We start from the raw sequence: 17,212 nt of genomic DNA, 5'->3' as shown, positions 1-17,212 counted from the left end.
CTACTGCTCAAGTCAATGTAACTTATGTTGCTTAAGGGTGTAAAAAAGACCCCCCCCCCCCGCGCGACATAAATGACATTGACCTAAGCACCGTCCACACTGGTGCCATGTCAACGGGAGAAGCGCTCTCACCAACACAGCTTCCTCCTCTCATGGAGGTAAAGTAATTGTCAATGGGAGGGTGCTCTCCTGGCACACACTTTTTGTGGTCTTAAGTCATGATTTCTGAGTGTTTGAGTTTGGCAATACTGAAATAGCTATAAGGGAGGTTTTCCTCAAATGTCCACTTCCAAAGGCTGGGGAAAGAGGGAGGTTATCTCTTAGCAGCAAAGGTCGCATCTCTTGGTTAGTTTGGAAAGCCAGCCCCTATGTTTCCTCTGCTTCTGCACCAAACCTTGTCCGCGGTTAGCTGGTAGCTTAGCAGCAGCAAATGCAGGACAATTTAACATCCTAATACATCTTACTAGGCAATCACAGTACAACAGTTTGTGTTAACCAGGACCTTGACTCACCTGGGGTTGGTAGCACCAGCTGCTGTCACTGATCCAGAACTGTAAATAGTGTTTAATACAGCTGCATGGCATTTGTGTGGTTATATGGCACAGTTAAAATGTGACTGGGGCTCACACAACGTTTGGGATGGAGGTTAAGTCCCACAGATCCACTGGATGAGTATTACATTCAGGGGACGTGATTGCTGGGTTTGGGAAATGCCTGTCATTTTTATTTTAGCTTGCCTGTTGTCGTCATTCGTTTCCCCCTTTATTTCTCATTGGAAAAATTGGTGACATTTAAGACCGTTTTTAAACTAAACATGTACAGAGGGTCAGGATTTTTCATCACTCAGGATTGACATTTATTTGCTCTCATTCCATGCAGCAATTGCATTTCTGAATAACTAATTTGAATAAAAAAAAAAAAACAACAACCAACCAACCAACCTGCTAAATCCAGAGTTTAGTGGCATGATCAGCGAGAGGCAGGGACAACAACTTGTTATGAGTTTCTAGGAGAGAAGAACTCAAAAGCAACTAAGAGGGAAATCCAAAAACTCTAGGATTAAATTCTTTGCTGGCATAACTTCATGGAGGTCAGTGAAAGTATACCAGCCAAAATATTGGTCCTTTAGTGTTGTGCAGAAATGCTTCCCCCCCCCCCCTTCTCTCATAGGGGAGGAGGAACCAGCAAATATGTATGCAAATATCAGAATTCTCCAGAAATTTCTGCATGGCAAATCTGTATGTGACACTACCATGAACCTGAGCAAACTTCTAGAGTAGACCTAGGAGTAGAACAGGGGATTCATGCCTGAATTAATGGTAAAGGACCTTAGCCTCCATTTCTTGCAAAATCAGAGCATTCATTGATGCCAACAGGAATGTTGGGTGTGCAAGGAATGAAGGATTTAGGCTCACTATGTAGTGGATTAGAGGCATTACTCAACTAGGGTGAGAGGCAATAAGGCCCGTGACAAAAAGTTACAGGGCAGGTGCTGACAGGACCCTTTACTGATCAGGGTGGTCCCCCAAATGTCACAAGGCTCCTAAACAATTCCCACCAAAATCAAAGGAAAGACGCCTATTGATTTTAAAGGGAGTTGGACCAGATCCTAACAGCTGTAGTATTTGCATCCAGGGATACCACTAGGCTTCACCTTGTGCATATTGGGAAAGGAAAAGAGGAGGACTTGTTTAATCAGGTAGATTTCCCCCTTTAATTTCCCTTCATCTTTTGATCTCTATTTTGTGAGAGTGAGGGCAGCATTTAAATCAAAATCAAAAACAAAGTTCCCCTAAGACTTCCTGATCAACATTTGTAAGGTGCAATTTCTATGCCCCAAATGGATGTCTCTGTCTCCCAGTTATCATGGCAGCTGTTTGCTGCATTAAATGGAGAGGTGAAGCAATCCCTTTTATTTGTGTATCCTTTTTTGTTGCAAGCTCCCACTCCTCAAAACAAACACACCTTCCTCTCTTGGCGGGGAGGGGAAGTATAAAGATGATCTAAAAAGTGTCATGTCTTCAGCTGAGCATTTTGTTTCTTACATTTTCCCTGTGTAATAACATTGAAGTGGCTCCAGCTGCGGTACTGATCCCAGAGTCCTGGGTGAGCCAAAACTTTCACTGACTTGCACTGGAATGAGGACTCCTGGGTTGTATTGGAGTATTAACTTTAGAGTTAATATTTCTCCGAGGAGAAAATGAGAGGAGAGTTTACACTTTGACTGTGGATATAAGATTAAAATCTCTTGGCAAATAAAATAATTCTTTAGTGTGTTTTGCACAGTATTTAAATGTTTGGAGCTAAAGTAATACACACTTTCTATTGCCTTAGGAAATGCACCAACTTTTAGCTAGCAGAAAACAAGATTTTTGCATCTAGTGGAAAATTGCTGACTTTCCTTTAGGTGGAAATCAATGTTTCCACCTGTCCCCCACCCCCAAATATTAAAATTTAAAGGCCCATGTTGTCAGCTTTGCTATTTGGTACTTACATGGCTAGCACTGTAGTAGCTGGTTTCAGAGTAGCAGCCGTGTTAGTCTGTATCCGTAAAAAGAACAGGAGTACTTGTGGCACCTTAGAGACTAACAAATTTATTAGAGCATAAGCTTTCGTGGACTACAGCCCACTTCCACGAAAGCTTATGCTCTAATAAATTTGTTAGTCTCTAAGGTGCCACAAGTACTCCTGTTCTTTTTACTGTAGTAGCTGAGACTGAGTGCCTCTTAATTGCTAATGGATTTTATCTCCCCAACTCTTCTGGCAAATATTACCCCCATTTTACAGGAAGGGGGCAGAGGAACAGGATAGATTAAGTAAATTTCCCAGCATCACATGGGAAGTCTCTGGCTGAACTGAGAAGTCTGAACCTCAGTCCAGGGCCCCAGCCTCTAGAACATAATTCTTCTTGTGACCTCCCTCTTGAGTGCTTCTGACTAGGAGGGACATTTGAGGCTTGATCCAATAAGGAACCCCCCGGGGGGGGGGGGGGGTGTTCCTAGCAGGGGTGTTCACACCAGAACATGTTATCCATTTGCCAGGGAGAACCAGCCGCCCATCCCCTTTTACAGTCTCCTTCCTGAAGCTGGCAGCCTGACTCCCAGCCAGAGCCTCTTTGCTTGAAATGCACCTCCCAGGGCGAGATTTGAACGGGGAGCCCAACTCGCCTCCGGGGAAGGCTGGTCCCTCCCGCCAGCCTGGGGGGGGTGTGAGGCGGAGGGGTGGGCGTTGGGAAACGCTGAGTGCACGGAGCCCCTTTTGCTAGAGCCAGGCAGCGCCAGCGGCTCCACCCTCCCCCCAGTCGGCAAGATTTGCAAAGATCTGTGCAACCCCGGATTCCTGGAGCTGCGGGGGGAGACTCCTGCCCCCCCCCAGCTGTCTCTCTCTCACACACACACACACACACACACACACACACGCAGCAGGAGCCGGCACGTGGGCGCTGCTGCTGTTTGCAGCCAGCCTAGCGCCTTCCCTCCCAGTGTTTGCCAGGAGCCCGGCCAGCCAGCACCGGGAGTGAGCGCCACCGGCCCAGGCGGGCAGAGAGGAGGGGGACCCCGGCAGCGAGAGGGGGCTCAGTGACCGGGAGAGAGCGGGACCCCCCCCACCCCATGCGTGCCCCCCCCGAGCGAGCGCGCCTGCCAGGCAAAGCCCCGCTGCCCCCGGCCTGAATGCATGTAGGCGCCGGCTGCATGGACGCTCCGGGGAGGATGCTCGGGCTATAGGCACCTGCCCCTGCTCGCGGCTCGGGGCCCCGGGAGGAGAGCTCGCCCCCGTGCTGCCCCAGGCATGATCTCCTAACGGGGCTGGCTTCGTCTCTCTGGCGCCTTCCCCATGGAATTAGCTGCGGTCGCCGGCCGGAGCTCGTGAGCCTGGGCTGCCCGCCGAGCGGGGACCGGCCCCCGGGGTGAGTACCGCGCCGAGCGCCCTGGGTCCCTCGGGCAGGAGAGCGCTGCCCGGCCGGGCGCCCCCCGGTTCCCGTCCCAGCCCGCCGCCTTGCCTGGACACTTTCGGAAGTTTTTGCCCGCCCGGCGTTAGCGTTGCAGCCTCCCTCCAGGCTTCCGCGGGGAGCCGCTGCAGCGCCCGGGGGTGCTGCGTGGAGGGAGGCTAGCGGCTCTCGGAGGGTGGGCTCGGCATAGGGTGACCAGACAGCAAGTGTGAAAAATCCGGGCGGAGGTGGGGGGTAATAGGAGCCGATACAAGGAAAAGACCCCAAAATCAGGACTGTCCCTATAAAAATGGGACATCTGGTCACCCTAGCTCGGCATCCCAGCCGCCTCCCTTGGGGTCGCGACAGAGCAAAGTGCGCTGCCCCCCAGCAAATCTCAGCCTGGCTTTCCCAGGGTAGCAGCCCTGGGCTGGATTGCCAGGCAGCCTGCATCCCCTGGCAGACCCTTAGAGATAGCCCAGGTGGGTCTGTGCCCTAACAGGTCTGGAGCAGGGGTACAGGTACCCCCAGAGAGCTTCCAGCGGGGACAGCCCCTCAGCTAGGTATCTGCCTGGCTTTACAACAGGCTACATGAAAAGCAGGAGCGAAGTCAGGGCAAACTAAAATTTCATACAGACAATGACTTGTTTCTCCTGCTCTGTATGCTATACACTGACATGCAAATACAAATATTGATACTGATTTATTTTATAATTCTGTGGTAAAGATGAGAAAGTCAGCAATTGTTCGGTACGGGTGTGGCGGTGACACTTTTGTATTTTTCAGTCTGATTTTGTAAGCAAGTCGTTTTTTAAATGAGGTGAATCTTGGGGGCATGCAAGACAAATCAGACTCCTGAAAGGGGGACGGCAGCCTGGAAAGGTTGAGAGACACTAGAGCATAGGGTGTACTTTGCTAGTGATCAGTGGAGACAGTGCAGGAGAGAAGTAGACTGCAGAATGGCACTCATTAGAGGCAGGTCATGCCGGCTGAATATTAAAAGTGTGTGTGTGAGTGTCAGTCAGAGAGAGAGAGTTGGCAGTGGAGGAGCAGCAGGTGAAATGAGTCAGGGGTGGGGCTGAAGTCACTGTCATTGGGAAAACTCTTGTACCTTGGCACACAGCAAGGGACGCATGGCTCTGGTTATTCCAGACACTGCACAGCTTTTGGAAGGATGAAGCAATGGTTCTGACTGGCTTGGCAGTGACCAACAGGTGATGTGTTGGCAACTGATCATTCTGCGTTCCTCGGCGGCAGTGCGGGGGAAAGGGTTCTTGACTGACACCTGCCACTGCTTTTATGTAGTATCTTGAATGGACAAGGAGATGTGTGCTTTCCCTTCCGATTGACTTGTTCTAGGCTGTGTGCTGTCCACATGTCATTGTCCCGATGGTGTGATGCGAACAGCAAACTCCCCGTTGAATCACTTTAATTGTTTCTGCAAGGATGACATGAACTTCAGAGCTGCTGAGACGCCATTTAGATGGCACAAGAGAAGATTGCAGATTGGTGTCTTATAAATGTAATGTGTGTTTTTTTCCTCGTATCGCACAGATGTATCCAATAGGGAGAATAATGGACTTTGAATCATGAACCACAGCATTTCAGGAGCTTGTTGGTTGCATTGATACGACACTTAATAATTTTTGGGTGACTTTTCTGAAAGTGCAACGGCTATTCTAGCAGATACTCTTGAATCTGTAGCAGTAAGAATGACTATTGAAGTGCCTTTATTTTAATTTCATTTATAAATTCAAGATCTGAAAGGTAAAACAGCTCAAATACTATAATCATGTGGTTGTGCAGCCCCTAACTCCCTTGAGTCAGTTGTCTTCTATTAAGTCAGCTGTTGAAAACACACCCATTCACATGATGGTATCTCAGATTTTTTTGGAGGGCTGGGCCGGGGTGGGGAAGGGGAAGGGTTCAAATTCAGTTGTCCAGATTAAACCAAATGTAATTGCTTAGTATTGGACAAGGTTGATAAATGAACCACTAAATCAGCACCTACGTGGTGTCTCATTGAAAAGAAAAACGAGCAATTCTGAGCCATATTTGGGCAGCGTAGGTCAGCCACAAACAGCTTTCTGAACTAGATACGCATGCTAGCAGGCATGCCTGTTCTGTGATATCATACAGGTAAGCATAGAAATCTGCTCACATGACCTGCACTCCAGGAGCATGTTCTGTAAAGGACCCTATATAGTCAGTTGGTATAAACTGGTATAGCTCCATTAACTTCAATGGAGCTACCTTGCTTTACACCAAATGAGTATCTGGGCCCATATTTCTAGCCGCCTTGCTTAGAAAGAGCTTTTATTTTGAGTGTTAGTAGAGACAAAATGATATTGACTTGAGAGAGATAAGAGGTGTCATTTTGGCTCAGTACAATCAAGGTTGGGTGTAGTAAAGGAGTCTCATCCGTCAGCAGTACATTATAAAAACAGCTTCATTTCTAATCTCTTTAATTAGAGCAGATACAGATGTTACAATATTCTGTTTTGCCGTTGGAAAATGGGCTTTGTCTTAAGTTCTTAAAAGTTCTCACAGTGGAATATAAAGAAGAGTTTGACTTTATTCACACTTGCTGTTTGTAGCTTCCGGTAATTTTTACTGTTCGGTCTTAAGAATCATAGATTGTATAGTATTAGTGTATTCTATTTGCAACTGTTATTAATTTCTCTGTTATCTGCAAAGACTTCCTTTGCAAAAAAAAAAATTGTTTTTTGGGAAAAAAAGTTACCATGACAATTTTCTTGTTTTGCCAACACTCAGTGTTACAAACAATGTATAGAGCTGATAAAATGGGGGGAGATTTGTCAAAGGCCCAAAGAGGAGTTAGGTTCCCTGGCTTTCACGGGGAATGTGACTGTGGTGAGCAGCTGCACCTGAACCAGTGCTCTGATCACTGCAACTCCTAATGGTTGCCCTGCAGCACACCTGACTATGAGAATTGTGCCCAGTTGATAGATTGGGATGGGCTGGAGAGAATTAAAAGGCTAATTAACTCATTAGCCCAAATGGTACAAAGGACACAGGAAGGCAGCGCAAAGGAGTGAGAGGGAAGTTGGCTTTTAGAGCCAGAGCCATGAGAGAGTGCTCCCCTCCTTGCCTTAGGAGCAGAGGGCTCCGTGTTACTGTTGGGATGAGGCTACATAGTGTATAAAGGCAGTGGAAAAGAACACTGTAAACAAATTGCACAAGGTGTTGTGCTAGAAGACGGTCTCCCAGCGTTTTGTGGGGCTCCAGGGGAGGGAGGAGTGAGTCTGCTCTGCTACAGGGATGCAAGCATGTACGTTCCCTTGGTGATTTAGAAAATCTCAATACCTCAGAATAGAGCAAGAAAGAAATCCTACAAGCTTTCGGGCAACCAGTGTCTCCGGTTCAGATGTTTACAGTTATACGATGTTTGCTTTCCTTATAACATACCAATAGTGCACGAGTGACCATGATGTACATTGATACAATACACATGTGTTATAAAGGGGGTGCGTTAAAAGGTGCTTGATGGAGAGAGATAAAGAGCATATTGTACGCAGTGGCACAGATGGGTCGTGCCTGACCCTCAGAAAGAGGAAGGTTCTGTATATGGAGATGCCTTTATATATCTATAGCATGTGATGGGACCTTGTCCTCTCTTTCTTGTGAGCTAATACATCTCCAGATGTTCTCTGTGCGTCAACAAAACCCAATTATAACTAAATAAAAACTAGTCTAATTGCCCTTAAAAATCAGTATAACACTTCCTTAACTGAAAGATTGTTATATGCTTTATACGGTTATTTTGTTGTCTTTCTTGTCATTTTTCTTTGAAATCGTAATGCATTCTTTGCTACCGGTAAATGGTAACTCTATGCTGGGCTAATCTGAGAAGGAACTGATATTTCATTGAACTGTTTTGATGACTTTGGAAGAAGTATATTAGGGACTAATGTGCATTGATAAAACCTCTGGGGCACATATCTGGCATTGAAGCTTTTTAGGGGAAGATTACTTTCCAAACCATCTACTTCTGCCTTTATTACTCCTGAGGGAATTCTGTGCCTAAGAAATTAAAATTCTGTGTGCACTATTTTAAAACTCTGCACATTTTATTTGTCAATAAATACAGGGGCATGTTGGGGAATTCCGGGTGCAGGGGCAAGTGAACTCTGGGGGGGGGGGGGGTCCAGATGAAGGTGGTCGGGACTCAGCAGGGGAATCTAGGTGTACGGCATTTGACATGAGGGTTCAGGTGTAGCTGGTTGGGGCTTGGTGGGGTGGGGGTCTGGGTGCCAGGGGCTCGTTGGGGTGGGGCTCATCATGGTGGGGGTTCAATGGGCCTGCTTAATGGGGGAGCCCCCGCTGCTGCTTCCGTGTGGATGCCGCGTTCCAGGCTCCCAATTCCCCAATCCCCTTCTCTTTCCCATCCCATCCCCTTCCCCACTGTCTCCTGCCCCTATCTCCCTCCCCTCACTCTTATATCCCCCTCCCCCTGCCCTATCCCACTGCATCTTCCACCCCACCCCCCTTTTCCCCATTTCCTCTGCCCCGTCTTGCCCTGCCCCACCACAGGCACTCACTGTTGTACAGAAAACAGGAGGACTCCCAGCACACAGGAGGGTAGGACGTCTGCCGCTAGGACCCAGGAGTTGGTGTCCAGCTGCAGACCCTCCTTCAGCTGGGCAGCTTTGCGCCCACAGAAATGTGGGGGTGGGGAAGCAGTGATATGTGATCCTGTGTGGTCCCTATGCCTTGCGCTCACAGAAATGCGGGGGGAAAAGGGGGGCACGGGAGGCAGTGGTATGTGATTTTGTGTGGTCCCTATGTCTTGCCTTTGTTTTGGGGGCAGTGCTCCCGCAAACAACACCCATATGCGTCCCCAGCTCCCCCTGCCTCCCTTTGCTTCCTTGTAATTTTCTGCGAGGAAGCAAAGAAATATGCGTGGGGACATGAATTCTACGCATGCACAGGGGTGCAGAATTTCCCTAGGAGTACTTTATTTCATGTGTGAGAAGTTCGGGCTCCTTCATCTGATTTCTTTAAATCCATTAGGATACACTTGAAATGGGAAATATCTTTGCCTAAAAGCTTTTGTGTTATCACCACCATCTGAATTAATTTGTCTTTGATGGCCGGAGGAAGTGCGTTTCTGTTTCAGCCCTCTTACATTGTGGACCATGAGCAACTAAAACCTGAAAGAGCAAGAAGTCCAAGTAGGCCCGAGTTAAGCATTAAGAAATTCTTAAATGGCAAAACACTAATTGACAGGCTAAACTGATGCTTCACTAGAAGGCTCTGACACCATATTACTTGAGGCATTGTTTGACAAACTTTGATTTACAAGGTAATTGAAAGTGGTTGAATATTTGTATTCAGAATGAATACACAGCAACTTTTGGCATTTAACCCCATAGCTTTTCAAAACTATATGCAGCTAATAACCTGTCTCCCTGTCACTGATTCAGATGGGATAGGTGGTTCTGAAAATGTCTGCTCTTGTTTGAAAATTTAATGGTAAATGTTTATGCAGTAAAGGCTATTTTAAGTTTGATATTTTTCAGGGTTTTTTAGACAGGACTATAAGTTTTAACTATATGACACTTTATCAGGGATTTAAAATTAATCTGATCTAAAGTTTGCGATTTGCTCAATTTGGGACTAATGCAAAAAATCATGATAATAAATCCCAGGCACTAATAATGGCCTGATGTTTTAGGAACCAGTGTGAATCTCAGCTTCCAAATAGGATGAAGTATTTGGGCAAAAGTTTCTGCCTAGTATATATTCTGCCTAGATCGGCTTCGGATCCCAGTTTGTGGCTTTTCTCCAGGTGCTGTACGCTTCCGCAGAGTGTTTGGTCAGGCTCAACTGGACCCTGACCGAGCCAGTCAGCTTCGGGCGAGGAGTACGGCAGGGTTGTCCCTTCTCGGGTCAGCTGTATGCTCTGGCAGTCGAGCCCTTCCTCTGTCTCCTCCGTCGGAGGTTGACAGGGTTGGTGCTCCGAGAGCCGGAGCTGTGGCTGGTCCTGTCGGCATATGCCGACAATGTGCTCCTCGTGGTCCAGGACCCGGGCGACTTGGTGCGGGTGGAGGCTTGCCAGGCCATCTTCTCAGCAGCCTCCTCCACCTGGGTCAACTGGGTCAAGAGCTCTGGCCTGGTGGTCGGGGACGGGTGGCAGGCAAGCTCCCTCCCACCCACGCTTCAGGCCATCCGGTGGAGCGCGGGTCCGCTGCTCTATCTCGGCATTTACCTTTCTGCCACGCACCCATCTCCACCAGAGAACTGGCACGGCTTAGAGGGCAGGGTGACGGAGCGGCTCCAGAAATGGACAGGACTACTCCGGTGCCTCTCTCTTCGAGGGAGAGCACCGGTGCTCAATCAACTAGTCCTGTCCATGCTCTGGTACCGGCTCAACACCCTGGTCCCGGCCCCGGGTTTCCTGGCCAACCTCCAGACATCGATCCTGGAGTTCTTTTGGCCAGGAATGCACTGGGTCTCTGCAGGGGTCCTCCACCTGCCCCTGGAGGAGGGAGGGCAGGGCCTGAAGTGCCTACACACTCAGGTCCATGTCTTCCGCTTCCAGGCTGTGCAGAGGCTCCTCTTTGGTGCAGGTAGTCCGGGCGTGGAGAGTACTGGCGCACGCCTTCCCGCGCCGCTTCCGAGGGCTCCGATACGACTGGCAGCTCCTTTATCTCCATCCGAGAGGTCTTCCGTGAGACCTCTCCAGTCTGCCGGTCTTCTACCAAGACCGCCTCCGGACCTGGAAGCTGTTTTCAACGACCAGATGCGTGGTGGCCACCGTGAGGGCTAATCTCCTTGTGGAGCCCCTGCTACACAACCCCCAGCTCTGTGTGCAGGTGGCAGAGTCCCCCTCGGTGCGCCAGAGGTTGGTCTTGGCTGAAGTCACCAGAGTCGGAGACCTCCTGGATTACGACCTGGGAGACTGGCTGGATCCCCTAACGCATGCTTGGCGCATGGGGCTCTCCAGACCTCACACTCCCCAACGCGTACTTCAGGAGGTGAGGGCCGCTTTGCCGCCTGCTGCTCGGGTCTACCTCAACCTGGTCCTGCGAGAGGGCACGCCCCGCCCACCCTCCACCCCAGGCCCAGTGGACCTTTTATTCGGGCCCCTGCCCCGTGGACCAACCGGCCCCCCCCCCGCCCTTTCACTATGAGCCGGCTGCACGATCTGCAGGTGGTTCTGTTCCAGACCACGCCAAAGAAACATCTATACACGCTTGTGCTCCACACCCTTCACTTCCTCACCCTCGCGTCCCGCCCTGACACAAAGTGGCGGGACCTCCTGCCATCTCTCGAGGGTGAGAAGCCCTGGTGGGCCAGCCTGTACTCCACCCTGGTTCCAAGGCCCGCCGGGGATATCAGTTGGCTGCTCCTTCACAGGGCCGTGAGCATGGGCGTGTACTTGGCGCGGTTTACCCCTAACCCAAACACCTGCCCCTTTTGCGGCACGAAGGAAACCCTGGCGCACATTTATCTAGAGTGCGCCAGATTGCAGCCCCTATTCCGACTCCTCTTAGATATATTATTACGTTTTTGGTTGCACTTTTCCGCTCACCTGTTCATCTATGCACTCCCCATCCATGGCCCCACAAAGTCGCGGGATCTCCTTATCAACCTCCTCTTAGCCCTGGCCAAACTAGCCATCTACAAAACCAGGGAGAGGAGGTTGACCGACAGGATTTCCTGCGACTGTGGGGCCTATTTCCGCTCCTCTGTCCATTCACACATCTGGGCGGAGTTCCTCTGGGCGGCGTCCGCTGGCTCCCTTGACGCCTTCGAGTAGCAGTGGGCGCTGTCCGGGTTCTCTGCTCTGTGTCCTCGTCAGGTTCCCTTTGTTTAGCCCTATGACCTCACTCCCATTCCTGTTTTTTTCATTAGTTGTCCCCCGTATTTATTTGGTATCACGGACCTGTGAATTCTCCCCTTAGGCTCGGGGGAGGTCCTTTCAAAGGACACATTATCCTGGTTAGTTTTTAGTCCTGTTGGTATCCACTCCCTGGATACCAACAGGACTAAATAAATAAATAAACTGGTGCAATGCTATGCAATGGGGCTGCACCAGTTTACACCAGCAAATAATTTGGCCCTTTGTTTCTAGCTCTGGCAGATCTTAAGATATGAAACCTTGGTGGGCCTGGGTCAGCCCCTAGTAGTAATCAGTTGAAATAATTCAATTGACTAAACTGGATCAGGCTCAAAATCACAGTCCTGGTGTCAGTCTTGACTTTTTCTCTCTTGGTTTCTGACATAATTTCATTGAGTTTTGGTAGAGCGAGCTGGAAGCCAATGATTTATTTCCTTTGAAAGGTGAGGATCCTGCTTCTCAGTGAATTTAAAGCATTGAGGGTCATTACCTTTTCCCAAACACTGATGCTAGACCAGAGAGCAGAATATCTGATCCCTGAATAATAAGAAAACCGTGGAAAAATCTCAGTGACACATCCCATCTAATCAGCAAATCATGCGTGAACAGTGCAAGTTTCGTGTACGTATGTCAGTGTTTGTGAATCTCATGTTGCAAGTATCACAGTTGGAGTTACTGCACCTGTATCCTCCCTTCTGTGGGCCACTACAGAAGTTCCCAGTCAGGCCTCAGGTCCCTGCTATCACCTGTTTCTGGGTAGGGACCCTTGTCCCACTCCCTTCTGACCTAGGGGTTTTAAGGCTACACAGCTCTCTGCCTTACACTGTAATATATCCCCTGCAAGCCAGTCTGCCTAAAGGCCAGTGCCTTTGCTTCCTCTCCAAGGGCTACGAACAGTATACTGCCAGTAGTTACAAGTTACCACATAACTCTTTCTAAGCAAGCACATTTATTCTTAAGGCAAAAGCATTACCGATAAAACATATAAAAACAATAAAAGTTCCTACACGCAAGTTCCTTACCAGAGGTCACCCATCAGTCTTATGGGGAAATAGTCAAAATCATTCCGTCCTTTAGGCTAGGACTGGGGCCTCACCTTGGGCAGAAGGTCCTGTCTGTTTGCTGGATCGGAAAGCAGGCCATGAGTCAATTCAGGTTCATCCTCACCAAAAGCCCTTTCGTTGTCTCCTAGTCTCTGGAAAACCCAGCTTGAACCAATATACCCGAATCATTCCGGTGGCAGTACCTCTCTAGAGTTGTTTAGTTGCAGTGATTCACCTTAATCACCACCCACCGTTTTTTCATTCCTACAGGGGCTGTAGTAACCCTCTCCCATGGAGTAGAACACAATCCTATGTAAACCATCCATAGATTTAATACAATATGGTCCCCAAAGATATTGCATGCGACTGCAAGATCTGTCACGGCGAGATCTCGTAGAGCTCAGGAATTCCAGCACATTTATAAAGCAGAGTTTTGTGGTGGCTTTTTAGAATATTTGATGAGAAGATGAAAAAGATTGCTTCTGTATTACTCAGAGTACCGCTGCCTTTTCAGACACACCTCCTCCAGGCTATGCGATGGTGTTTCAAGGAAGCTTAGAGACGGTGGAAGTGTATCTAAATTTTGTACACTTTGATGCTTCCCTGCTTCCCTTTGATGCAACCTCAAAGCACTATGGCATGGATCGTCAGCTGAGCACTAACAATAAGCCATGTCAGTTCCGCTAACAATGTGAAGGTTTTGAAATGTGCATCTTTGATGCATTGCATTCATGTTGGTGGCTCTCTCTCTGCCCCTGGAGGCGATGGGCAGTCTGAAAATGGGAGCAGCGCGCTGTACAGTGACGAGTTCTTAGCACCTGGTATTGTCAGTCTAGAATAAACTTTAGAATGTGAAATTACAATGCGCTGTTTTGCCAGTCCATTTATGGAGGACACATCATCCACACAGTGCATTGTGGTTATTCTTTTGAAAATATGACCGTCAGTGTTTTTTTAATTGTACTGTTAACACTGTGCTGTGGCCCTGTGTATGCTGGGGATTTGTCTTGATTACGGTCCCTATTGACCAGCAGCCAGGGTAGTTGTTCTGGCGCATACACTTACTGTAGACAGGTTAAGCTGCTGTTTGCACTAGTGCAGCTAACCTAGTGATTGGCTGCTGCTGATAGCTGGAATCAGGGCAAAACGACTGGGTAGATACGGCCTTAGATAAGATAAGGCCTTTCCTGGTGGCAGCCTAGGTAGTAGAGGTCCCTCGTGCTGGTCCAAGCAAGGTAACTCTACGCCCACCTGCTTCACGGAAGCTGCATTACTCCTCGTAGCGCTTGTATTGCTCAGATGAGGGAGAGTGGATTGCTCAGTGGACATGGCTGGGCACCAAGAGCTCCAGCAGCAAGGTCCATGTCACCCAGATTAGCATCATGGTAAGGGAACACCAAGGCGACCTTTATGGGTTGAATTGTTTCTGTTTTTAAAGCTAATTTCTAAAGCCATTCTCCTTTATTTCACTTCCTGATCAAAATGCCTCACTGTGCAGGCTAATGGGCCACTGGGGTGGCAGTGCAGAGAGTTGAAACAAAAAAGCCTGAGCCAACGCCTGGGTGCTATACTTCTGCAAATCTCCCGCTGGAGCCAACAGAGTACTGAGGGAGTAAGAGCTGTAGGATTCTGCCTTTCGTGACTGAAGCGTCACTGCACATGTATAGAATAATCTGTCTTTTTTTTTATTATCAGCTGAATTATTTGAAATACAAAAAATGAGCAGCCTGCATTATTGCACTATAGACCATATCCTTAGCTGGCAAAAATCACTGTAGTTCATTTGATCTCAGTGGATCTGCCAGTTCATACCAGGTGAAGATCTGGCCATGTATGTTTTGAAGAATTATGGAAGTGGACAAAGTACATGATTACAAGAATAAAATTTATGTATGTGCATTGAACTGCTTTCTTAGCTCCCCCATAGCACTGGATGCAGAAATACAGGAAAAACCGAAGGTTGTGGAATCTCTGTCGTTGGAGGTTTTTAAGAACAGGTTACACAAACACCTGTTAGGCATGGTGTAGATAATACTACTCCTGGGGGAATTCTGCGCCACTGCACGTGCGCAGAATTCATGTCCCCTGCAGATTTCATTGCTTCCCCACAGAAAAATGACTTTCTGACAGACGCAAAGGGAAGCTGCAAGAGCAGTCACACACCACTCCCTAGCAGCGCAGGTACATCATTTCAGGCACCCAGAGCAGCTGGTGGAGAGGTAAATCCCCATGGGGCTGGGGACACCCCACCCTGAGCCGGGCTCAGCTGCTAGTCCCAAATGGGCTGGAGGCAGGAGAGGATGAAACTTCCTTTTCCCCTGCAAGGAGTGGCTGGGACTCAGCAGGGCCGTTCCTAGCCATTTTGGAGCCCTACACAGCCCCCTGGCCTCCATGGGGGGAGCTGGCCCCAGGCCTCTGCGGGGATAGGGCTGGGGGACAGGAGGGAACTGCCCCCCAGCACTTGCCGGCGGCGCGACTTGGAGCCAGGGGAGCGGAGCAGGCTGGGGCCGGGTCGCTCCACTTACCGCGTGGTGAATGCAGGCCCGACCCCTCAGGGGAGTGGGGGCGGAGCAGGAGCAGGAAGAGGCAGGGCTAGGGTGGAGCAGGGGCGGGGACTTGGGGAAGGGGTGGAGCAGGGGCGGGGCTTGGGCGGAGCAGGGACGGGGGCAATGGGGAAGAGGTGGAGCAGCATGCAGCTGCGCAGGGCACCAAGAAATGTGGTGCCCCAAATTCCCTGGTGCCCTACACAGCTGCGTACTTTGCGTATGGGTAGGGATGGCCCTGTGTCCAGAAACCTCCTCCCACTGCAGGAAGCTCAGCATCCTTCCCGCCTCTATTTTAGCAGTTGAGCTGACTGCTAGAAATCCAGGAGGAGATGTCAGAGCGTGATGATGACCATTTTGAGATGGGGCCAGGGGCAAAATGCTCACTGCTCTTTGATCAAAGGTTGTGGATGGATAGTGTAATATTTTATAAATAAATGAAAGTGTACTTTAGGGTTTGATGGGAGAAATGGCAAAGAATGATGGGGAGGGGGCTAAAACCCTTTTGGGGGCTCTCCCTTAAGAGAAACCTGTCCGCTTGGCACAATCTAGTGCCTTCCGATCTCCGCGCAAGCAGTGTGCTCTCTGGATGTGTCTGGGAGCCAGGGCTAAAAGTTGCCACCTTGGCAAGGATTGTTCAGCAGTGGATATCGTTCCCTATGGTCTTCATAAATACTAATTCAGGCCATAGACACAATTCCTGTCTCCTCCTGTTTTCCACTGTCCACCCCCTTAAAAAAAAAAAAGACTGGGATTTGTTCTTAGGTTTGACTCCTGTCTGCAGATAAAACTAGTTCTGTTGCATTGTTAGAAACCAATCTATCTCACTGCTTCTAGCCTGGATGTGCCAGCTCTATCCCAGTGCACAAGCTTCCGATATCACATCCACATATCAGATATACTCTGCTAGAAGCAGGCAGTGGGAGCGATCGTATTGAACCGATGCTATTAACGGCGGCAGAAACACCTCTCTCCTGAGGAGGGTTCATCTCTGCTGGATAATGAGCTGTGTTTCAGTCAGGAATGGAGCTCTAGCTATTTGGATCACAAATGAGGAACCACCATTGGACGGTTCCTACAGCCTCGCTGACACTTGGCAAAGAGCTAATTAAATGAGAGCTACTTTTTTTTTTTTTTTTTTGAGCCACTGGACTGCTGCTCGCCTCACTTCCTGATAAAAGCATTTCACATGGTTTGTCCCACTCCAATAACTTTTTGAAGTCTATCAAACCTGTGCATAGCAACAGCCCAGGATTTTTATTCCAGCTTTTAAGATTCAGTGTGGTCTGCTACAAATGTAAGATCTAAAGAATGGCCTCACTGACCGAAGCTCTGTCTGCATCTGAGACTATTCCAGGTGTGTCTGACAAATCATCGGCAATGGGTATAGCTGGGTATGGAAGGCTTGACTTGATTTTTGAAAATAATGTGGAACAGAGATTTTCAGTTTTTCTAGTCTTTGAATTGACTCACCTGTGAGATGGTTTGTACATGCTAAGTGAGAGGCTCCTGGTGCAAAAGGTTAGCATGTATGTCTACACACCTCTTCAGATCTATTTTCTGGGTTTAAGGGGAATGTAAGTGGAAGATAGATCTTGTGCTCTCAAGGGTGAATTTCACTCTTCTTACTATTGTACCATGTACAAATTTAACCATGATTTTAGTTATCCAGTATCATCCAGATTCCTAGAACCCTTGCATCTAAACTACATTGCTGCTTATATTTTGTTTCCCAAAATCTAGATTCTGAAGCCAGACTAATACGATGTTTACCTGAACTATACTTTCCACCACATGTCATTGAGACTGCACATGGGTTGCTGATCTTGTA

The 17,212-nt window shown here is 48.7% G+C and overlaps 1 protein-coding gene across 4 annotated transcripts in view; it reads left to right on the top strand.

The window, feature by feature from the left end:
• SGCD (sarcoglycan delta) overlaps positions 1 to 17,212 on the top strand; it is a 501,599-nt gene that overhangs the window by 5,009 nt on the left and 479,378 nt on the right. For 3 of the 4 annotated variants that reach the window (XM_034778046.1, XM_034778040.1, XM_034778044.1), the window contains exon 1: positions 3,500 to 3,907. The exons of the other annotated variant lie outside the window; for it this stretch is intronic. The gene's annotated coding sequence lies outside the window, so the exon portion shown is untranslated. Of the gene's footprint in view, positions 1 to 3,499; positions 3,908 to 17,212 lie in introns of those variants that run through there. 4 annotated transcript variants of the gene reach the window in all.

This window comes from Trachemys scripta, chromosome 8 (assembly GCF_013100865.1).
Source record: "Trachemys scripta elegans isolate TJP31775 chromosome 8, CAS_Tse_1.0, whole genome shotgun sequence".
Taxonomy (NCBI): domain Eukaryota; kingdom Metazoa; phylum Chordata; order Testudines; family Emydidae; genus Trachemys; species Trachemys scripta.
The sequence above is the reverse complement of the archived record's forward strand: the minus strand, read 5'-3'. Positions and strand labels throughout refer to the sequence as shown.